Source organism: Gopherus flavomarginatus, chromosome 16 (genome assembly GCF_025201925.1).
Source record: "Gopherus flavomarginatus isolate rGopFla2 chromosome 16, rGopFla2.mat.asm, whole genome shotgun sequence".
NCBI classification, from domain to species: Eukaryota; Metazoa; Chordata; order Testudines; family Testudinidae; genus Gopherus; species Gopherus flavomarginatus.
In genome coordinates this window covers 8,089,072-8,112,662 of record NC_066632.1, presented here as the reverse complement: position 1 = coordinate 8,112,662, position 23,591 = coordinate 8,089,072, and the positions used below count along the sequence as shown (strand labels likewise).

The 23,591-nt window shown below is 48.8% G+C and overlaps 1 protein-coding gene across 9 annotated transcripts in view; it reads left to right on the top strand.

Annotated features, from left to right (window-relative positions):
• Nucleotides 1-9,405: 9,405 nt before the first annotated feature.
• The window catches only part of EVI5L (ecotropic viral integration site 5 like), a 99,825-nt gene continuing 85,639 nt past the window's right edge, over nt 9,406-23,591 (top strand). For 8 of the 9 annotated variants that reach the window (XM_050925824.1, XM_050925823.1, XM_050925820.1 and 5 more), the window contains exon 1: nt 9,589-9,747. The gene's annotated coding sequence lies outside the window, so the exon portion shown is untranslated. Of the gene's footprint in view, nt 9,492-9,588; nt 9,748-23,591 lie in introns of those variants that run through there. The other variant, XM_050925816.1, reaches the window with a different exon arrangement.

Below are 23,591 nucleotides of genomic sequence, written 5' to 3'. Positions count from 1 at the left end.
AAATTTCTATCCATAGCAATTCTATGGAACATGTAGATTCGCTTAAGATTTTTACTTCATTTGAATCTACATTTTCTTTCACATATAGTGCCACTCCTCCCCCTGCATGACCTGTTCTATCCTTCCGATATATTTTGTACCCCAGAATGATTGTGTCCCATTGATTGTCCTCAGTCCACCAGGTTTCTGAGATGCCTATTATATCAATATCCTCCTTTATCACAAGGCACTCTAGTTCACCCATCTTATTATTTAGACTTCTAGCATTTGTGACAAAGTTCCTCCTTTTATCTTGGTGGGTCCTGTGCTTATTGGCGGATTTGCTCACCTCAATGATCTTCCCCTCTGGTGGAACCCACAGTCTGGGTCAACTCCTCCTGTGTCTGATCAAGAGTTGCGAGGTTTTGGGGGAACCCAGGCCCGCCCTCTACTCCAGGTTCCAGCCCAGGGCCCTGTGGATTGCAGCTGTCTATAGTGCCTCCTGTAACAGCTGCATGACAGATACAACTCCCTGGGCTACTTCCCCATGGCCTCCTCCAAACACCTTCTTTATCCTCACAACAGGACCTTCCTCCTGGTGTCTGATAATGCTTGATTGTCTGATAATTTCTCAATCCTCCAGTAGCACACCTTCTCAGTCTCAGCTCCTTGCGCCTCTTGCTCCCAGCTCCTCACACGCGCTTCCTCTCCTCTGGCTTCTCCTCGCCTGACTGGAGTGAGCTCCTTTTTAAACCCAGGTGCCCTGATTAGCCTGCCTTGATTGGCTGCAGGTGTTCTAATCAAAGTAGCTATCTCCACTGCCTTCTAGAAAGATCTTAATTGGCCCTAGGTGCCTTGATTAACCTGGAGCAACTGCCATTTGGTTACCATGGTACTAGTGATTTGTTTAGCCTGGGGCTAACATACCTGTTCCTCAGTACTTTGCTGTAGCCATCTGGCCTTGCCCCATCACACATTTGTGTACAAGCACTTTAAAAACTTGTCCCTATTTATTTGTCTGCCCTTATCTCATGTGCCAGATTCTTTTTTATGTGACTGTTTATCATCTGATCCGGCCCTTACATTATCCTTTTCCGTCCTCTGTTCCTGACTATAACCTGGAGATTCCCTCTCATCAGACTCTCCCCTAAGAGAAGTCTGTGTCCGATCCACATGCTCCTCTGCAGCAGTCGGCTTTCCCCCATCTCCTAGTTTAAAAACTGTTCTACAACCTTTTTAATGTTTAGTGCCAGCAGTCTGGTTCCACTTTGGTTTAGGTGGAGCTCATCTCTCCTGTATAGGCTCCCCCTATCCCAAAAGTTTCCCCAGTTCCTAATGAACATAAACTCCTCCTCTCTACACCATCGTCTCATCCACGCATTGAGACTCTGAAGCTCTGCCTGCCTACCTGGCCCTGAGCGTGGAACTGGGAGCATTTCTGAGAATGCCACCATAGAGGTCCTGGATTTCAGTCTCTTCCCTAGCAGCCTAAATTTGGCTTTCAGGACATCTCTCCTACCCTTCCCTATGTCATTGGTACCTACATGTACCACGACCACCAGCTCCTCCCCAGCACTACATGTAAGTCTGTCTAGATGCCTCGAGAGATCCGCAACCTTCGCACTAGGCAGGCAAGTCACCATGCGGTTCTCTCGGTCATCACAAACCCAGCTATCTACATTTCTAATGATCGAATCTCCCATTACTAACACCTGCCTTTTCCTAGCAACTGGAGTTCCCTCCCCCAGAGAGGTAACCTCAGTGCGAGAGGAAACCCCAGCACCATCTGGAAGGAGGGTCCCAACTATGGGAAGGTTTCCCTCTGCTCCCATTGACTGCTCCGCTTCCCTGGGACTTTCTTCCTCCGCAACAGCACAGAGGCTGTCTGAGCAGAGGTGGGACAATTCTACAGTGTCCCGGAAAGCCTCATCAACATACCTCTCTGCCTCTCTTAGCTACTCTAGTTCCGCCACCCTGCCCTCCAAAGTCCGTATGTGGTCTCTGAGGGCCAGGAGCTCTGTGCACCGACTGCACGCATATGCCACCCGCCCACAAGGCAGGTAATCATACATGCTACACTCAGCGCAATAAACTGGATAGCCCCCACTCTGCTGCTGGGCTTCTGCCTGCATTGTCTCCTAGTTAATGAAAGGGTGGTTTAAAGAAAGGGGTTTTGGAATATGGTTTGGATTATAGGTTTTAAGGGGACTACAGGGGAACAAGTAGGATCGGCAAGGGACCCCCCCCTCCCTTCCCACTCCTCTTCTAAACTCCCTTGCAAAACTCCCTGTTAGCAGCTTCTGTTCGCAAGCTCCCTGGTCGCTTGTGCGCGGCTTTATAAAGCCCTGGCCTGAGTTAATGCCCCGCCCACTGATTAAGACTCAGCAAATTACCAGAGGCTTCGAGCTTTCAAACTTTCCTTTGAAACTCACGGCCTCCAACTGCCAACTACAGCACATGGCCCTTCAACCAACCAACCAAACAAACAGACTGACAAACACAAGCTCAGCACACAGCAAGTAACCCCCAAACACAAACTCTTTCAAACTATCACTCAACATTCTCTAAGGTGGCATGGTCATCTGCTCTGAATGCCTACCTGCTGCCCTGTGAGAATCATCTTCAACTTTGACCCCATAGCACGGTCTCAGTTGGTCCGCTGAGCTGCTAGGGGTGCAGCAGGGAGCTACTGCCTCACTGGAAGGCCCTGGTCACACCCCTGTCGATGGGGAATTAGCAGAGGGAGATGCGACATCACAGTTGGTGCAACACTGGAGCGCTGGCAAGTGTCTGGGGCATGCCTCCCAGGCAGGGGAGCACCAGCAAGAATCATGTGCGAGTTTCAGGACAGTCCATCAATGAGCGTGTTGGGTCCAGACTTCTTGGGTCTCGGTCAATGCAATAGAGCCAATTGTGATTCAGTTCAAACCTAGGCCATTGGGTCATGCGCTGGGCCTCAATGAACTCACTATCTACGCGGGCCAGCTGCTCACAGGCAACCACAGTGTAGGGTCTTCCCTTTGGTCTCGACTAAAGTCTGCAAGGCCAGGAGGGGGGCCAGTAGCGTCCAGGTGGTTCCGATCAGGTGTGGGAGCTGGGGTGACTCCAGGGTTGGACATTGTGTCCAGGGTTACCTCTGTCTTGTGTGGAGATCCCTCGAATGCCTCTTCTGTTGGTGGGGATCGGACTACCTCAATGAAGTTCGGCCAGTCACAACCCAGAATAACCAGATAGGCCAAAAGAGATGTCAGCGCCACAGTAATTAACTGGGTTGCCCCGTTTACCATGAGAGGGACTCGAGCCACGGGGTATGGTTTCACATCTCCATGGATGCACTGGACTCAGACCTCCCCCATGGTCTGCTCGGTGTCTGAGACGAGTGCCTGGCAGACAAGGGTCTGCCCACAGCCTGAAACAACTAGGCCAGTAATGTGGGTCCCCGCAACTTCCATAGGGGCCATCAGCTTTGCAGTGGATTGATGACGGGCCCGTGACTCCCTGGTGTACACCCGGCGAAGTCGCAATCCATCGTATTACAGTCTTGCTACAGATGTCCATACTCGCTACATTGAAACAAGGCCCTACCTCTGGATGCTTAGCTGTGACAGGGCATCAGTTTGACCCTGAGGTTGACTAGGGCCTGGTACCTGGGTCAAGCGCCTAGACATGGTGCAGGATGCGGGCTCTGGGCATCGGAGAGGTCAGTCCTGCCGCCCTCTGGTCGTCAGGTACAGGGCAGCCCATCAGGTTTGAGCATGGGCCCCTTTTGGGGCTTCTGTGTGCTGGGTCCAAGGTGCGGGGGGGTGCAGGTTGTGATCCTATCGGGGCATCTGCCACTAAGAAGTCCTCCATAAGCATGATGGCTGCGCTCAAGGTTGTGAGCCAGTGCCACAAAACCCACACCCTCCCCTGGGTAGGGATGATGTGTACGAATTGTTCGAGGATGACCTGTTCAGTCATGTAAGCCGCTGTCCGACACTCAGGCTGTAGCCATCAGCAACAGGTGTCCTTCAACCCTGGGCCGTGGCCTAGGAATTAGGCACCCAGTGGGTAGACCTTCCCCCAAAAGCATTGCTGAAAGGTCTCCAGGGTGATGTCCAAGGCATCCAGAATCGCCGCTTTCATCTGGGGAAAAAAGCAGGCCTCATCATCCAGAAGTCCTCGGTAAGTCCTCTGAGTTGGCCCCATCAGATAGGGGGCGAGAAGGGTCACCCATTGGTCAGGTGCCCAGTCAGCCACTGAGGCAACCCGCTTGCAGGTCACTAGATAGGCCTACGGGTCATCCTCAGGCCCCATCTTGGCTAGAAGGATCAATGTGGAGCGGGGAGGATGGGGAGGAGAGAGCTGGCTGCCTCCTTAGATTGAGCCCCACCTGGACCAGGCCACAGGCCTGTGAGTTGCTGGAAGCGTTGTTGTTGTTCGCGGTGCTGGGCCCCCAAGGTCTGAAGCAACTGCTCCTGTTGGGCACCCAGCTGCTGTATTAGTTATTGCTGCTTCTGTTGCAGGCTCTCAGCCAGGAACTTGAAGCTTATCCATCTCCATGCTTCAATTAGGGGAGCCTCAGAGGCCACCTCGTTCTAATCCCTTACTGCAAGGATAGGGTCAGCTGCCCACATTCTCCACCACGTGTAGCACAGTCTCAGTTGGTCTGCCAAGCCGTTGAGGGGTGGAGGGGAGCTATTGCCTCACTGAAAGGCCCAGGTCACACCTATCAATGGGAAATTAATGGAGGGAGGTGTGACGTTGCAGTTGGCGCAACACAGGAGTAGTGGCTATAGTCTGTGGCACAGCCCTCCTGCCGGGTAGCACCGACAGGAGTCCGTGGCGCACCCTTTAGGCAGGGGGAGCACTGGCAAAAGTACTTAGCACTCCTAGTCCCTGCCATTATTCCCCCCTCTCTGATGGGCTCTCCCGGGGTGCCACCGACCCCTCCACACCCTCACAGGCAGGGCTCGGCCTGCTCCATGCCCGGGAAGCACCCATCAGACCACAGCCTAGGAGCCTGAGGTGTTCGGAACCGTGCAGGCCTGATTGAGTCCCCCTCCACCCACTTTAAATGCTGTGCCACAGCCTCCAATGGCCAATCCCGCACGCAGCACGTGCTGCCACTGCCACCTCACCTTCCTCCACCCGACGGCCATGGAGTAAGATGTACGGGTCGGCCCCAGCTGTGCCTGCGCTCTGGATGGTGTCACCGTGTTCTCCTTCCCCTGCTGCACATACGCCTCAGTGTCCCCGCTGCCGCCTTCCCTCCCAGTTCGTGTGCCGCCATGAGTCCTCTGAGCCTCTCCCCTGTCTCTCTGCAGGCAAGCAGAAGTTTTTCCACCGGATGGGACAGGAGGGTAGTGGCCCGATAGGGATCAAGCCGGCATGAGCCGGTCGTGGTGATGGAGGAGAGAAGGTGCCAGAGCCGGTAGGAAGGTTGAGAGGGAGGAGACCTTAGAGCAGCCCCCTAGGGAAAGGAGCAGATCCCCACTCTCCAGTGCTGGGAGCCCTGCTCCAGTACCAGGGCCAGGCCCCCTGCGGGCAGTGCTGCTCAGGGGGCACTTTGCAGAGAGCTGGAGCAGCAGCACCTGTGCCTGGGCAGCGTCAGCACTTCCTCTCATCCCTCATTTCTGAGCCAGGTGCCCCGCTGCAGCCCCTCCACACTGCGAAGCCGCCAGCACTCTGCCTAGTGCCAGAATGTCTTGGGCTGCCACCACAGCAGCTTCCCCCCTCCTGCCGCTGTGCCACACAGGGACCCAGAGCTCCGGCAGCTGCCTCCCAGACATCCTGCTCATTGGCTCACCAGCCACTGACCTCACTGGAATTGCTCACATCCACCACCGTCCTCGCCTAGGGACTCTTTATTATAGGGGCGCCTGCTGGTGCCATGGTAACCCCTAACTAAGGCGCCGCTTTTGAAAAATGTGCTGAGGGGAAGCAGCTGCTACCCCTGCACCCCACTAGCTACACTACTGCCATGCAGTCTCACTGCCTCTGAGACTGAGCCTGTGGACCTCAGTGAATCCAACTGAGATAGATTCCTGTGCTGAGACATTTTGCCTTCTACAGGGGTCAATATACCTCAGCAAGTATTTGCAGTGACACTAGGCAGCCTTTTCTAAACAGAGTAAAGTTTATTAGTTAGCTGGAACACAGCATGGAAAAGTCCTTAGGTTAGTAAAGTACAGCAAAGATTAAGACACAGTTCATACTGGCCAAACCAGTGCTCCCTTGAGTCATGCTACTGAAGGAACCATCTTGGTTTCCTCTCTATCTCTCTCTCTGTCCCTTTGTCTCTTTCTCACTCAGTCCTAGATGAGAGCTGCCTATTTCTCCCAAAGGCCAGCTCTTATCCTATCCTCTGGTCTATCTTAATCCGTTGTCTTCCCCCTGCAGACTCATGAGCTCACATGTTCTCCTTGCAGGAGTTTTCTGGGGATAGGTATCCATTGTTCAGTCCTTCGGGTTCCCTTTCCCACTGTCTTTCTGGATTCTCCATTGGTAGGGGCTGGTTTCAAACAGTCCTTTAACAACCCATTCATACCAACCTCACCAGCTACACGAACGCCTCATGTCTCCTCCTTTGCCCTAAGAGCAGCTTTTAACCCTTGTACAAGGGTTTGCCAGGGCTCAACCCCCTCTGGGCGGCAGAGAGCCACACTGGCTCACTAGCCGCAGTTGACACTTGGGGAATAAGTCTGTTCACAACATCTTCCTCGGCAGCCCTTGCAGTACAGGAACAAACCCCGTAAGCCCAGGCCCTGGGTCAGGGCGGGGCAGTGCAGAGGCAGGAGCTCAGGCCCTCAGGCAGGGCTTAGCAACAATAGTACAATTAGTAGCAAGCCCAGGCTCTACGTCAGGGCAGGGCAGCACAGAGTCAGAACTCAGGCCCTCAGGCAGAGCTGAGCAACAATAGTAGGCCCCAAGCCTCCAAAGGCCTGAGAGAGGGGGAGACTGCAACCCACAAACTGGGTGGCAGGGGGAATGCAGGCCCTCCCACTCCACTGTGTCCCAGCCCAGGGCCCTAGCAGCAGCAGAAGACCCGCTACTTAGTCAGTGGAGAGCCTGGTCGCAACTCGCTGACATGGGCTCTGGCAGTGATGCAGCCAGACAAGGGTTGGCTGTCTCTACTTCCAGACTCCCCCACGGTTGGTACTTGGGTCAGGGTGGTGTCCTCTTGGGGTGTCCAGCACCATAGGTTCCTTGGGGTAGTGGGCAAGCAGCAGGCCTAGAAACTCCTCCGGGTAGTGAGTGCAGGGCAGGTCCGGCAGCTCCTCCGGGTAGCGAGTGCAGGGGAAGTCAGGCCAGTCCTGGCCTGCAGCTTGAGCCGTGAGGGGTTCCCAATCACGGGCTAGACTGGAGACATCTGGTCTCTCCAGTGGCCGGGGTCTTACTGAGCTCTGAGGGGGAGCCTTTATACTTCTGGGTCACTGCCTGACCCACTGAGGGGCGGGCTCAGAGCTCCCTAGATCCACCCACTGCGGCTTCTGGATGGGCTCGGCACCCTCTGGGGTGGTGGGGAGCCACACTGCCTCACTGCAACCCTTTACATATTCCACACACTGCAATCCAAAGCATAAAAGGAAATGAAGACACACATAGGAATCATAAAAAATAATACCAAAATTCCATCATTCATCACGTGTGAAATCAGAGTATCCAATTTTATTTATTCTCCCTGTGGTTTATTTGTCTACCTGTAACACTCTGGTAAGCATCACAACACTTGGGAGAACTACCATGATCATCCCAAAATTTCAGATGAGCAATTGAGCCACCTGAAGAAATAAGAGACTTGTTCATGGTGACAGAAGATGGTGGCAAAGCCAGGAAGTAAATCCAGGTCTCCTGTGTCACACCCTATTGCCTTGGCCACACTACACTTTTTTCTCTTTAGGTTTGCAATGTTACCTGGCTCTCAGCCACGCTGTCAGTGTCACTGTCTCTGCTGTCCACCCCCACACAGGAGCAGGAATCCTGTCCATTCATTCAGTGCGGCAGAATCTTAGCGTGCTCTACATTGCCCCATTCCTAGGGGGACACATTCTGCGGCTGGGCTAAGACATAATGAGCCAAAAGTGGATCAGGGATGGGGTAAGGGCTGTGAAATTTCAGGGCAATGGAATGGGGTGCAGTTTAAGCTCATACATACCATGCTTCACAACTGACCAACTGACACTCCTGATCCAACCCCCTATGGGCTCCTTGGGGATCCCCCATGCTCTCTGGGAGCCACCACCACCCCTCAGAGCCCCCTCCCCCAATGCTCCCCTGCCACCCCTCAAGCCCCCTCCCCCAGTGCTCCCCTGCCACCCCTCAGAGCCCCCTCCCCCAATGCTCCCCTGCCACTCCTCAGAGCCCCCTCCCCCAATGCTCCCTAACCCCCTGCCACCCCTCAGGGCCCCCTCCCCCAATGCTCCCTAACCCCCTGCCACCCCTCAGGCCCCCTCCCCCAGTGCTCTCTGGGAGCCACCACCACCCCTCAGGGCCCCCTCCCCCAATGCTCCCTAACCCCCTGCCACCCCTCAGGGCCCCCTCCCCCAGTGCTCCCTAACCCCCTGCCACCCCTCAGGCCCCCTCCCCCAGTGCTCTCTGGGAGCCACCACCACCCCTCAGGGCCCCCTCCCCCAATGCTCCCTAACTCCCTGCCACCCCTCAGGGCCCCCTCCCCCAATGCTCCCTAACCCCCTGCCACCCCTCAGGCCCCCTCCCCCAATGCTCCCTAACCCCCTGCCACCCCTCAGAGCCCCCTCCCCCAATGCTCCCCTGCCACCCCTCAGAGCCCCTCCCCCAGTGCTCTCTGGGAACCCACTACCAGCCCCTCTGGTAAACCGGACCTCTCTCTCCCTCAACGTTTCCCCTCCTGCCTCTCCCCCACTTCCCGCGCTTGGCTCCGCCTGGTGAAAGGTAACTCAGGCAAGGCAACATTCCCTTCAGCAGCGCGACTTAAGCTACTCGACGCCCCATAGGTTGAGACCCTTGTCCGTCTCCCGCTCTCTACCAATTAGACTCTTCTCCAGCTCAGAGGGCAGAGACAGACCGGACAGCTCACTCTTCAAAATCCATTGGTTTGCCGAGCTGCCACTCTGAAATCTCCCTGTAACTGATCAGTTTGATTACCTGTCAATCAAAACCAGACTGCTAACGTATTGGCCCTGGGAGCAAGAGGTGGGGATTTTATTGTCTTCCATCACAGAGCATGGCACGCCAAACCTTTTCTGCACTTGATAGGTGAAGAAATCTGTCTATCAATTCCTCTAGCGATTCCTATTGGTCTCTGCAACAAGAGGAGTCCCGCCCCTGTGTCCTGCCACTCAACGTCTTTTTCAACGCAATAGATGGGAAGTCTTGTCCATTAACTATCCTCGGGTGTCTATTGGTTAATCGTTTAATAGGCGTGGCTTATATCCCCGCCTCCACTCCCTCCTTCCCCTCTCGGATCTGCAGTTCATTCCATCTCCGGCTGCCGGTGGGTGCGAATACGGTCCGGTTGTCAGCCCTGCGCTCCGATTGGAGGATGTGGCTCGGTAGGCGGGCTCTGAGTGTACCTTCTCGGGGCGGGAATGGCCAGCGCAGCGAGAGGGCGGAGTCGCCTGTCAGTCAGTCCGTCCGTCTGGGCCGGGCAGCCGGCGGGGGCGGTGGCGGTTTCATGGCAGCTGCGGTGCCCGGCGCCCCCGCCCCTCTTCATGTGGTGACCGGGGGAGAGAAGGCCGGGCCCGCGGGGTTCGGTCCCCCGCCCCCCTGAGGAGGAGGCTGGGGAGCCACTATGGCAGCGCCGCACAGGTAGGAGGAGCAGCCGGGGGCTTCCCCCAGCCCGGGGGCGGCTGGTTCCCAGTGCCCTTCCCCCATCCAGACACCCTGATCCCTGTGTGTGCGGGGCGCCTGCTACCCCGCCCCCCTCCCCCCTCGGTCCCCGTCAGAAAGATGGAGGGGGGTGTCTGCTCCCAGACTCCAGCCAAGGCAGGGCCCCTCCCAAGCAGCGGGGCCTGTTCCTTCGCTCAGCCCCCCCGGGATAGGAGTGATTCACCCTGACCCCCAACCAAGCCCCTCCTGCTTTGGGTTCGCCCTCCGCTCCCAGCTAGCTGAGTGGCATCTGTAACCCCCTCCCATAACATGCCCTCCCCTCTAGGGAGTGTCTGGTCACTTGCCCAGAGACATGTTCCCTAGTGCCCTCCAGGAGGATTTCAGACATGCCCTATTTCCCCAGGCACAGTGTGACCCCCATCCCAAGAGGTGGTGGTGGAGAATCTGCCCACAGCCCTCCTATCCCTGTGAGATGGGCATAAGGAAGGCAGAGTGCCAGATCCCCTCTGTTTGCAGGGAAAAGATGGTAGGAGCTGGCACATCCGCCTTCAGCACACGCTAGCACATCACCAGCTCCTGGCCACTGAAGCTGTGTCTCTGTGATATGAGCTTTTCATTTGTCTCTGTGTCCCAATCCAAGAAGCTACCATCTTCTGGGTTAAAAACATGTAAATCTAGGCCAGGTTGACTTGGTCTGTTCTAGAAGGAGCCCTCCTCTTGCATCCTTTTCTGAAATGGTATCTGCTGCTGAAACTGAGATATTCATTCCCCAGTTCTAGCTCTTGGGCGGGCCTTGCTCCTTTTTTGGGCTGTTAGGCCAGTATCCAAAATCCTTTAGTTGATGGCTTTGCCGAGCCCAGCACAGACATGAGGAGCTGTCTCAAGGTCTAACTCAGTAGTTCTCAACCAACGGTCTAGGGTTCCCTAGGGTGCCTCGAGCAGATTTCAAGGGGGCCTCTAAGCAGGGCCAGCATTGGACTCGCTGGAACTGAGGACAGAACACTGAAGCCTGAGCAACGTGGCTTCGTGGGAACCCCTGAGGCATAGGGCCCCAGGCAGTTATCCTGCTTGCTACCCCCTGATGCCAGCCCTGGCTTTTATATGCAGAAAACCAGTTATTGTGGCACAAGGGGCCATGAAGTTTTTATATTATGTCAGGGGTGGGGGCTCAGAAAGAAAAAGATTGAGAACCTCTGGTCTAACTGGATACCATTTGGCAGGTGTAATGGCGGCATCCACTGAATTGTTCTATAGCTGAAGGTTTGTTATTGTGCCCATTGTGCTCATTTTTAGTGGGATTTAGTAACCGGGGTAGAAACCTTGGACACAGCTTGACCCTCTCGATATAACTTTAAAAAAATACACTGCCAACTGACCACCTTTGAATGAAAGGTTGCCAAAATGCTGTTAAATGCTCCACTCTCTGGGTTTAAAATTTGTCTATTCAGTATACCCAAAATTGGCTAAATTATTAAGAGAAAGATATCTGCTGTGACTGGTTTGCTTGTAGAGTATTTCTGAAAGAAAATGCCTCAAAATGGCCCAGATGTTTGTTAGCTGCTTGGTAGGTTGCTTGCAGAAAATGAAAATTAGGTTGATTTTGGTGTCCATGGGACTTCCTGTAGTCAGTCCTGGATCAATGCAAAGAAAGCACTGCTAGTCTGAGATCTTGCATATCACCAGACTAGGTACCAATGGAAAACTTCTCAAGGATATAAAACATTTGTTGTTAGCCTTAGTTGCAACTTATTGGGACCTTTTAAAAAAATCAAATTATTTTGATCACCGTCCTATGTTGTCATTCTCTACTTGACTTTAGGGTGCATTTGCACTTAGAAAGCTGGTACCCATTTTTAGCAGTGACACAAGCATTCGGGTAAATGGGGCTTTAAGCAGTTTCATCAGTCTTTCGTAAAAGCTCACTCTGAACTTTGACTATGGCATTGAACGTTCACCTCCATCAGTGCTAACAGTGTTGAGAGCCCTAGTGTAGACAACCCTCCACTGCCAGCATGGCTTTGAAAACTATTGCTCAGACTTGTTGTGGGCAGATCCCATGAACAGTGCATAAAATGATGTTGGCAGCTGGCAGGCTATTTACACTAAGAGCTCGTCTACACAAACAATTTGTTTGTGGTAAAATGGGCTATGAATCTGGCCCATGCTAGCCTGTCACAGTCTGTCAGTGTTGGAGTGGTTAGAGTGCTTTAGGCCAATAGCTTACCGTTTCAGTTTGCTGCAAACTAATTGTTCTTGTAGACAAGGCCTAAGGTATCTTTTCCATAGTGTAGTCACCTCCAGCAAGCTTAGCTGATGTAGTAAAACTGCCAGAGGCTAGCCTACATTAATTCATACGCAGTTGCAAAAAAAATGAGTACTAACTTCTGTAAAATAGATGGGGCCTTAACAGTTAGAAACTGGTGCCATTTACCATTTGAAAGTAGCTTGGTGTATCAGCCTTCAAGTAGTGTAACAGTGAACCGCTGACATTGGAGATTATGAGATGTCAGCTGCTGAAATCATGTCAAAATTGAAGTGGAAAGAAAAGAGAATTTGAATGATGTGACTTTTTGGTCAACTGATATCAAGGTTTCCAGGATCAGTTAATACTTCCAGATATCCTTCCTGGACTAGTGAGCAGAAGAGGGAAACTTTTGATCCATGGCTGTGGAGTTTCTCTTCACTATGCTTTATTTTTTTCACATTAATATACTTCTTGATACTTAGAGTATAACAGCCAAGATATGAAGTCACATCAATCTAGTACATGACGTACATACTGTTGACAAAGTCCTTGCCAGTTGTAAATTATAAATGGACCTGGTTTTGCAGTTGGCGTCTCCATTGGGAAAAACAACTTTATATTTGAAATAAAATTATTTTTCTGCGTAGTAGTTGAATCTTGTTTGTCCATTTGTGAATTCCTCTGATGGCAACATTTTTGTTTTAGAAAACTTCAGAAAAGTGTGCTGAAAATTTCATGCATCAAAAAAAGTCCTCAACCCTCCAGAAAAACCCAATAACATTTAAGTTTTGGATTTTCAAAGGAGGCTAAAGAAACTTAGTGTCCAGTTCCCACTGACCAGGATTCGGTTGCCTAAAATTCTGAAGTGCCTCTGAACGTTTGTCTACAAAAGTTTAATTTTGGGAGTAGGTGGGGAAATAACCAGTGCTCGCCAATACTTTTACTACCATCCAAAAGAAAAGCCACAAGTTAGGGTGAAACCCAGTTTCTCTGTTGGATAGCCAACTTCAAACAATCCTAGAGCATTGAACTTGCTCTGGCTTATAGGCATGAATTTTACCATCTACTCTTCTCTGCTGTCCACATTAGAGTGCAAGATGCTTTGAAATTATAGGGCCCTAGTGGCTTGCTATGGTTCTTAGAAGAGAAGATGTGACATGTGCATGTGTGTGCATCATGCAAGATCCAGAACTATTAGGGAATCTAATTTCAGACCTAACAGTCTTGACACTGGCCCTTTAAAGCATTATTTACTTTCACATTCAGTAATAAAGTAATCAAGTCCTGGGTTGCTTGTGACATTGATCTCAATGGGTCTTTATAGGTGTGCTTAGGAGTAATAGATTCTTTGTTAGCTGCTTGGTAGGCTGAGAACTAAGGCTTCCTTATAACCTTGAGGTTTTTCTGAAGCATACTAGCAACATTACATCATTCTATGTTATAAAATGTATATTTAAAGGTGTTCTTTCTAAACTGACCTATATGTGGAGTCCTGATGTATTGACTCTGGCAACACTTATAATTTGTCATGCCAGGAAACTTATTGAAATGAGATTGCCTATACTTGTGAGATGCTCAGCACAATGACAGGTTTCAGAGTAGCAGCCGTGTTAGTCTGTATCCGCAAAAAGAACAGGAGTACTTGCGGCACCTTAGAGACTAACAGATTTATTTCAGCATGAGCTTTCGTGAGCTACAGCTCACTTCTTCAGATGCATAGAATGGAACACACAGACAGGAGATATTTATACATACAGCGCACATGAAAAGGTGGAAGTATGCATACCAAACAGGAAGAGCCTAATCAACTGAGATGAGGAGAACTTAACATAGGGAAATAGATTCAATTCCCAGTGAGACTGGCAATGGTTGGGTCATTACACTAATTGAATCTATTTCCCTATGTTAAGTTCTCCTCACACCTTCTATGGGTCATCTTAATTATCACTTCAAAAGTTTTTTTTCTCCTGCTGATGATAGCTCATCTCAGTTGATTAGACTCTTCCTGTTTGGTATGCATACTTCCACCGTTTCATGTTCTCTGTATGTATAAATATCTCCTGTCTGTGTGTTCCATTCTATGCATCCGAAGAAGTGAGCTTTAGCTCACGAAAGTTCATGCTGGAATAAATTTGTTAGTCTCTAAGGTGCCGCAAGTACTCTTGTTCGTTTTTTTGCTTAGCACAATGAAATCTTTGCTTACATACAAAGACTGACAATCTGTGTTGAAAATGAATTGTGCAGAATGAAATTGGGAGGAAAAGACTTTAGAATCAGAGAGTATTAGGTGGTAGACTGTTCATTGGCTATTTAGGTGGTTGTCTTAAAGGACAATTTTTACAGCACCGATTCAATATAGCTTCACCACATGCTGCTTATACCAATGCATCTTGCTGCTGCCCTGAAGAGAAAACTTTTGGGCTTTAGAGTTCAAGACCTGTTCACTCAGTCCTCTAAGACCTCCTACAACTTTGGGGGTTTGGAGGTATTGAGAGCAATTTTATTAATAGGGATTATGCCATCAGAGTAGCTGTCCTAGCTATATAATTCTAGTGTGCCTGTACTGTGGTATTAGCACCTTGCAAGGCTAGTGTGGTAAGGCTTTGAATGATAATACTGATGGTGTGTTCTGACTTTATTTTTTTTTCCCCCCTCCATACTTTTTGGCATGTTGTTACTCAGAACTGCCACTGAAGTGAAGATGATTCTTGTACCGTAGAGTTCACTGAGTTTTTGCTTGGAAAGTTTAACATATTACTAGAGCTGCTTCTGTGTCTGACATCAGCATTGTTGCATGAGCAGTTCAACACTGGATACAGTCTCGGTTAAATCAAAAACAAGAAAACTCAGACCTAGGGCTGCCATCGTATTCCCTCCGCAGAAATATAGATTTTAATATAGCATTTAAGATTGCCCATTGTTTAGATATTGTTTTGAGGCTCATTACAAAGTGAAATGACTCTAGTGAATGACAAACATGAATTGTCTTTCCCCTGGGTCAGAAACCAGATTCACTTCACCAAATGAGAATGTCACGAGTCCTCAAACCACCTGTCTGAATCCCATGGCACTTTTAAGACTCCCACCACCCTCAAGCATCCCACATTGTAAGGCCTGGCTGGAGTAGCATGTAGCTTCCTTATTGAGCCAGCCAACAAATGAACATTAGAATATTAGGGTTGGAAGAGATCTCAGGAGGTCATCTAGTCAAATTCAAAGCAGGACCAACACCAACTAAATCATCCCAGCCAGGGCTTTGTCAAGCTGGGCCTTAAAAAACCTCTATGGGTGGGATTCCACCATCTCTCTAGGTAACCCATTCCAGTGCTTCATCACCCTCCTAGTGAAATAATGTTTCCTAATATCCAACTTACACCTCCCCCACTGCAACTTGAGACCGTTGCTTCTTGTTTTGTCAATCTGCCGCCACTGAGAACAGCCTAGTTTCATCATCTTTGGAGCCCCCCTTCAGGTAGTTGAAGGCTGCTATCAAATCCTCCCTCACTCTTCTCTTCTGCAGACTAAATAACCCCAGTTCCCTCAGCCTCTCCTCGTAAGTCATGTGCCCCAGCCCCCTAATCATTTTTGTAGCCCTCCACTGGACTCTCTCGAATTTGTCCACATCCTTTCTGTAGTGATGGGACCAAAACTGGACGCAGTACTCCAGGTGTGGCTTCACCAGTGCTGAATAGAGGGGAATAATCACTTCCCTCGATCTGCTGGCAGTGCTCCTACTAATACAGCCCAATATGCTGTTGGCGTTTCTTGGCAACAAGGGCACACTGCTGACTCATATCCATCTTGTCCACTGTAATCCCCCAGGTCCTTTTCTGCTGCTTAACCAGTCGGTCCCCAGCATGTAGCGGTACATGGGATTCTTCCTTCCTAAGTGCAGGACTCTGCAGTTGTCCTTGTTGAACCTCGTCAGATTTCTTGTGGCCCAATCTTTCAAGTTGTCTAGATCAATCTAGACCCTATCCCTACCCTCCAGTGCATCTACCAGTTGAACAAAACTGGCCCTGGGCACTCTGCTTGATACTGGCTGCCATTGAGCCTGACATTGAGCCATTGATCACTACCTGTTGAGCCCGACAATCTAGCCAGCTTTCTATCTGCCTTATAGTCCATTCATCCAATCCATACTTCTTTAACTTGCTGGCAAAAATACCGTGGGAGATTGTATCAAAAGCTTTGCTAAAGTCAAGATATATCACATCCACCACCTCCTTCCCATTTCCACAGAGCCAGTTATCTCATGATAGAAGGCAATCAGAAACATTAGTTTCTCTGCAACTGATTTGTTGTTTGCAAAACTATGCTGGTAGGATAGTGAGGGTGAGCTTAATCACTCCTACCTCTGTATACATAACAGGCCCTGCTCTCCCCCATAGGATGTGGGGGGGGGACCAATAATAGGGGCTCATTAATGTCCTGCTGGTAGCTGGAGTGACCTGTCTCTACAGGTTAGCACCCTGAATTTTTTTAAGTGAATTTACTACCACAGATTTAAAATGTCTTTGAGGCTAAAGTCCTCTGTCTGTCCCCAGGACAATAAAAGGGCAATCTTGCCCACATGCTGCCTGCAGCAATGTACTTCACCTCTGCCTTGGAGGTAGCGCTGGGTGTTCAATTTGTCTGTCTATTCAGCCCTAGCCTCTCTGAGACTGTCTACAAACCTGTTACATAGCATCAAATGTGATAGTAGCTTGATACAGCACAGGACTGCTGAAAACTATACAGACCCCCAGCTCATTTCATATAATCCCCAAAACAGCCTTCAGATGGCTGTTACTTTTGGTTACTATGGTCAGAAATGGATTTGAACCAGCAACCTAGAGGAGCCTACATCTTGGATGATGTAGAGCGGCTTAATTAAGACACTGTAAACTTCGGAGCTAGGAAGAACAAAGTTTCTTTTATTTTGAGCACTTGTGGCAATGTTAAATATGTGGATTGGACAGTCATACTAAAATGAAGGGTTTATTATATTAAATATATTCTTATCCTTCTCTTTGCCTGGACATGTGATAATTCAACCAGGAACTAAATTAACTTCTGGAATTGTGGGTGATAGCTGCTAATGGTTAACTGTACTGGTATGAATAAACCAGTAGCCATTTAATCTTTGCATACCCCACGCTATAGAGATCTGATGTCCTTGCCTGTCCCATGGTGGAAAATTTGAGGGAAAATTTTTTGTGTGCATAAGGTCATGTCATTACTGTAGAACTCAAGGCATTGAAATGAATTTTAAGCATGTTATCAGAAGGCTATCGGTCTCTGTGTATGTGTGTGTTTCTGCTGGTGATGTTAATAAGAGAAAGGAGGATGTGTGTTTAAAATTAAAATTAAGATTCCAGTATAGGCAATACTTGCTTCTGAAAACATATGTTTTTGTTCCCGAGAGATATAAAAATCAATTTAAGGAAGATTTTATAGGCTGGCTGAATCTATGCAAATTTACTTCGACTATTATTTCTTAGGCATCACAGAATAGTTCAACAGAATCATAGACAGTAGAGAAGTGATCTTTTCACTGTAAATGATATTGAAGACTTCACAGAGATCTCCATGAAGTCTTCAGTATGGCTCTTCTGCTTTATTTTTGAGCATAGAATTTAATAATTTACAGAAAATCGTAACTGTGCAATGGAGCAAGAGTAGTAGTGTCAGTTGTCCTGGACCAGTCTCAAGCAGATCATGGAGTTGGAAGCAGAATTGCTCAACCTTAATCTAGGTCTTGGTGTTTTTCCTTTTTAAAAAAAAAATTACTAACCAGTTCCTTATAATGAGGCCACTTCTGTTAACAATTTAATTCCCATCTTTCCTCGAGGGCCAAGTAGCTATGCCCTTTAGACTTGAAATGTTTTGGTTAAACTTTGCTGAACTTCAGAACTATTAACCTAACGGTATGGTAACACTATACTCCAAACTGAAATAACGTAAGTTGTTATGAGGTGGTGTCTTACTTATCCACTCTTTCTGTCTGGCTGTTCCAGGTTTTTAGTGTGTTTAGTGTGCCCACATTCCAGCGCCGGCTCTAGGATTTTTGCTACCCCAAGTAAAAAAGAAAAAATTTAGGCCACCCCCCTTTTTTTCATGCCCCCCGACCCCGCCCCAGCTTCACCCCTTCCAAACCCCTTCCCCAAATCCCCAGCCCCGCCTCCTCCCCCAGGTGTGCCTCATTTCCCCTCCCATTGCTTTCTGGGGCCCCCCACGACCTCCCATCCTAGCTCACCCGGGTGCGCCGCTGCTTCGCTTCTCCCCCTTCCCTCAGGTGAGGGAGGGCAGAGAAGTGGAGTGACGGCACATTCAGGGGAGCAGTCGGAGCAGAGGTGAGCTAGGGTGGGGGGCACGCAGGAAGTAACGAGAGGTAGAGGAACCATTCCCCACTCCAGTTCACCTCCGCTCCACCACTGCCACCTCCCCCAAGCGCCCCGCTGCTTGGCTTCTCCTCCCTCCCAGACTTGCTGTGTACAAAACAGCTGTTTCGTGCGCAGCAAGCCTGGGAGGGAGGGGGGAGAAGCAGAGCGGCAGTGGCATGCTATGGGGAGCAGGTGGAGGCGGAGCAGAGGCGAGCTGGGGCCACAGCAGGGGCACTTTTTTCCCATGCCCCGGAGTCGGCACCTATGATGGCCGGTGCCAGAATGCCGCCCCTAGAAATGTGCCACCCCAAGCACCTGCTTGTTTTGCTGTTGCCTGGAGCCGGCCCTGCCACTTTCCTTCTGATGAAGTGTTGCAAACTGTATAAAATGCTGCTCCCTGACTAGGATAGACAGTTTCTGACAATTTAAAATTATAGCACAACTTAATCCTTCTTGAAGGAAACCAAAGCAAGCATCTTTCACAATTGGCAGTCCCTTATTCCTATTCTGATGGCATCTGGTTTGCGTTGAGATTGAATTAAACCTGATGCATGTAAATAAGGCGTATTAATTATTAACAATGCCTTGTCTTCCAAAACCCCTGTTTCTCAGGATGGTTTGGTTGTTTCTCCTCTCAGCTCAGAGCTGTTTATAACATTTTAGGGAGGGAGAGGAATTATTTAAGTTTAGTACTAATGTAGCCACGAGGACGAATGGGTATAAACTGGATATTAGGAAGTTTAGACTTGAAATTAGACGAAGGTTTCTGACCATTAGGGGAGTGAAGTTCTGGAATAGCCTTCCGAGGGAAGTAGTAGGGGCAAAAGACTTTCCTGGCTTTAAGACAAAGCTTGATAAGTATATGGAGGGGATGTTATGATAGGATCGTCAATTTGGGCAATTGATCTTGAATTACCACCAGACAGGTCTGCTCAATGGTCTGCGGGGAGATGTTGCATGCGATGGGTACTGAGTTGCTGCGGAGAACTCCTTCTTGGGTGCTGGCTGGTGACTCTTGCCCACATGCTCAGGGTTTAGCTGATCGCCATATTTGGGGTCGGGAAGGAATTTTCCTCCAGGGCGGATTGGCAGGTGCCCTGGAGGTTTTTCGCCTTCCCCTGCAGCGTGGGGCACGGGTCGCTTGCTGGTGGTGTCTCTGCAGCTTGAGGTCTTCAAACCATTTTTGAGGATTTCAATAACTCGGTCCTGGGATAGGGGTTGTATAAAATTGGATGGGTGGGGTTCTGTGGCCTGCCTTGTGCAGGAGGTCAGACTAGATGATCAGATTGGTCCCTTCTGACCTATGAGTCTATGAGTCTATTTCTGTTACTGTTCTGTCCTCTGGTAGTTACTGCAGGTTGCCCTTACTAGCAATAGGCACCATCTTGTGCTAGGAATCAAATTAGGGTCCTGCAAGCTCAATGCCATTCCCAATGTAGCACTGTAGCTTTTGAAATGTCATGATTGATTTGGTTTTCAGGTTGGCTTTGTCATGTGTTCCTGTTTGTTTATGACCTTAGCCTATTCTGTAAGGCTGAAGGTGAAGCCTTTTCAGCCACACCTTTTGAGCAGTGCAGGTATCTGCTTATACCTGTCTTCTCAAAGGGTTGTTACCTGTAACAAAACATACTTTATTAATGTTATAAACAATTAGCTAATGAGTCCTGTCCTCTGATTTATAACCAGCTACATACTGTGCTAGAATCTGTCACCTAATCATACTCCTTGCATAATGCCCATTTTTGTAACAGTGAATTGTGTAGTGATCATGATTATTCAGAGTTCATATAGAAACATGAAAGAGGTGTTTGTGTTCAATTGATTACAAACATGAGTGGGTATAATTATGAAGAGTTTTTGGTATCATGTATAATTTCCATTGTTATTAGGAGCTGTTAAACCAGATTTGCTCCTTGAGCTCCTCCTCCCCGGAAGAAGACTGAGAAATGTACAATGGCAGAGGCATTTTTGCATAGTGACAGGGAAGAGATGATCAAATGCTTCACACCCAGCAAGCGTGTTTGCAGTGAAACCTTTTTAGATCTAAGAATGAGAAGCAGGATTTTGGCACTGATTGCTACAGTGTACCTTGTAAGTGCCTCTTCCTTGCATCCAAACCTGCACATAGCTGCCAGTTGCCTGTTGTAACAGGGATGCTCAGAAGAGCTGGGTGTGAAACAATGCTTAAGTAACCCAAGAAGCATAAGGGATCACTTTTATTAATAGGCAGTAGAAAATGTTCCCTTTTAAAAGTGTCTGGGTCTGTTAAAACAGGCAGAGCTGCTGCATTGTTCATGGTGGTAAAATTAACTTTGCGTGTTTCAGACATGGTGCTTCCAGTCTGTGGATAATAGTTGTTATTTTACAGTAATGCCCTGGTGTCAGCAAATAAATCTCAGCCGCATTTATAAGAACATGTCATACTCTTCCTGTATTAAGGGAAAGGGGGGGAAATTGAAGCATGTTACATGTTTGCAGCTGACAAATAGCTATAAAATTAGTAGGAGTCAACATAATCATTTATCGCTGATTAATCAGCCCTATTATCATAACTAGGGCAAGGCATGATGGATTTCTAGAGGACTACACATTACTGGACAGAGGTTGATACAAAAGATGGAGACACCAGTTAGGTCCAGAACCAGTGCCTTACCGAGAAACTCCGCTCCACCACTTCCAGCTACTGGAGGGGATGAGGGGAGGTCCTTCCAAGGACTCTTTTTTTTTTTTTTTTTCTTTTTTTTTTTTTCATTTATTTATTTTATATACATCTTTATTTTTCATTGCCCTTAGCTGATAGATATACCACATTTTGAAGCCTCTTGCTTTCTGCTCTCTCCACAGATCCCAAGCTACTGGAAGGGATGAACTCTTTCTTTTCCCTTCCACCCACATTCCAAAGGCTCCTAAATACTAAGGAGAGATCTCCTGTTCTATCCTTCCTCTAGCCTCGGTGGTGGTGGTGGTTTCTTTAGGAGGGGGGGAAGAGGGGGAACGACGACAAGGTGAATGGTTGTCCCTTACAAATAGTATCACTGCTTGCAGCTACAGCAGCCTACATTTTAATTTGATGTTATTGTCAGTTTCCTGGCTGCCTAGAACAACCAAGGTGAAACTAGTATGAGTCTTGTTGATTTCACTTTGCTGCTTGTTTGGAAAGCAATGGGCAGGGAGAGATGTACCAGATGTCTGCCTATAGTCTTAGGGAAACAGCCCTGTATGGCTCCACTTTTGTAAGGTTCTCTGCAATAAATGCAAGCTAAAAGCCTTGTGACCTGATTTTCAGAAGCACTGAGCACCTGCAGCTTTCACTCAACTCAGTGGGAGCTGTGGCTGCACAGCACCGGTGCAAATCAGACTGATGTGTGTGGGGTTTTTTTCTTTAAATGAGTGTTTGTGCTCAGCAGAAATTGATGCTTAAGTCCCCTTTGCCCACCAGGGTCTGCCACTGATTTAGATACATCTCAGTGCTACAGACCTGATGCTTCAGTGTAATATATGAGCCTCCTTGGCCTTATTTCAGTGTTTTATCCCCAGTACGAGAACAATATATTTAGCTCCTTTTGTTGCCTTCTGTACTCCTAAGCAGTATTATGAACCTGCTGTACTTACAGAAACTTTTCAATATTGTGAAGTCTTTCTTTCCTGAGGTATCCATATACTCTATTGGTCTTCTCAAGTTGAGCTCAACTTGAGAAGACCAATAGAGTATATGGATACCTCAGGAAAGAAAGTATGCCAGACTCTTCATCCTAATTGGTAGGGTGACCATATTTTCCCAAAGGGAAAACAGGACACCCCACAGGCCAGCCTGAAGCCCCCTTCCCTTCCCCATGCTTCCCTGTGCAGGACCAGCCTGAAGCCCTCTCTCCCCCTGTGCCAGGAGCTGGCCCAAGACTCCCCCATGCGGGACTGGTCTAGCGTAAGCTGCTCTCTTGAGCCCTCCCTCCTGCAAGGGGCTGGTGGTGTCACTCCTCCCGCACCCCACCCCAGGGGTTGCACCCCACTTTTTTGGCAAAACTGATGATCAGATGGCAAGAGCAAACAAGATAAATGCCCAATTTTGCCAAAAACGTTGGGACAGCCGGGATGAGGTTTAAAAAATGTACTGTCCTGGCCAAAATGGGATGTATGGTCACCCTACTAATTGGGTAGAGGTAGCCAAATTGCAGGTTAAGGTGTAGGGCAGAATGAGACCCTCTAGCATTCCTTATGTAGTTCTGTCCGAGTCTAACATCTCAGATCTTCATGTGTGGTTTTCAATGTCTGTTTCAGCAAGTACCTTTTTGCCATAAAGTTAATACAGATACAGGCTGCACAAAGTGTTGATACAGAAGTATTCTCTTCCGAAAAAGGTGTAGGAAGTGATAGGGGAATTGTAATGGCAGATCTACCAAAGACTTGACTGTTAGAAGCTGTCACAGAGGGACAGCAGCCCTGAAAGCATTTTCCTGTCGGAGCCTTGTTCTGATTTGCCCCCACCTACCCCCATCTGTCCCAGTGGTGGCTAGTACACTATTCCTCCAACTCTTTCATTCTGCAGACCTCTTTGACTTGTGGACACATCTGCCTTCCAACCATCCCAACCCCACACGCTAGCTGGTTTTAAAACATTTCACTCTGTATGCCATGAGGAAAGGCCACTTAGTTGACTACATGTGGAGTGTACTCTTTTAGATTTCATATAAGGGAGACTTGCTGGAGCAAGATGGGAAACCTCTATCGATCACTCGGCGGTCAAAGTACCTTACTTGGTTTCCATACGTGTGTGGAATGCCCTAAATAGTTAACCTCACGAGACATTGATGCAAGCTTGTTAGACTAAGAGCAGCAGCACAGAGAGTTTAAAAATATACCTGAGCGGTGGGTCCAGGTTGAAGGGATAGCTGTTTCTGTCCCTGGAAAGTGCAGTGCTCTGCCAGCTTGAGATCAAACTTAAGAAAGGGTATGCGAGCATGAGGAAATATCCTTCTGCATGCTACTAATGTTTGTGACACACAAAGTAGACTCTGGACTGCTCTGTCTCAATCACTCTAGTCTTGCCCTCCTCTGGGAGGAATTCTTCTGTAAAATATTGTATTCATACATAAACTAAACCACATTTTAGTAACCTGAAGGCTGACACCAACCTATAAAATTAATTCATAGCTAAGGTTGCTGTTATGTCTGTCACCATCCAACAAATCATCTCTGAGAAACTTAACTAAGGTTTT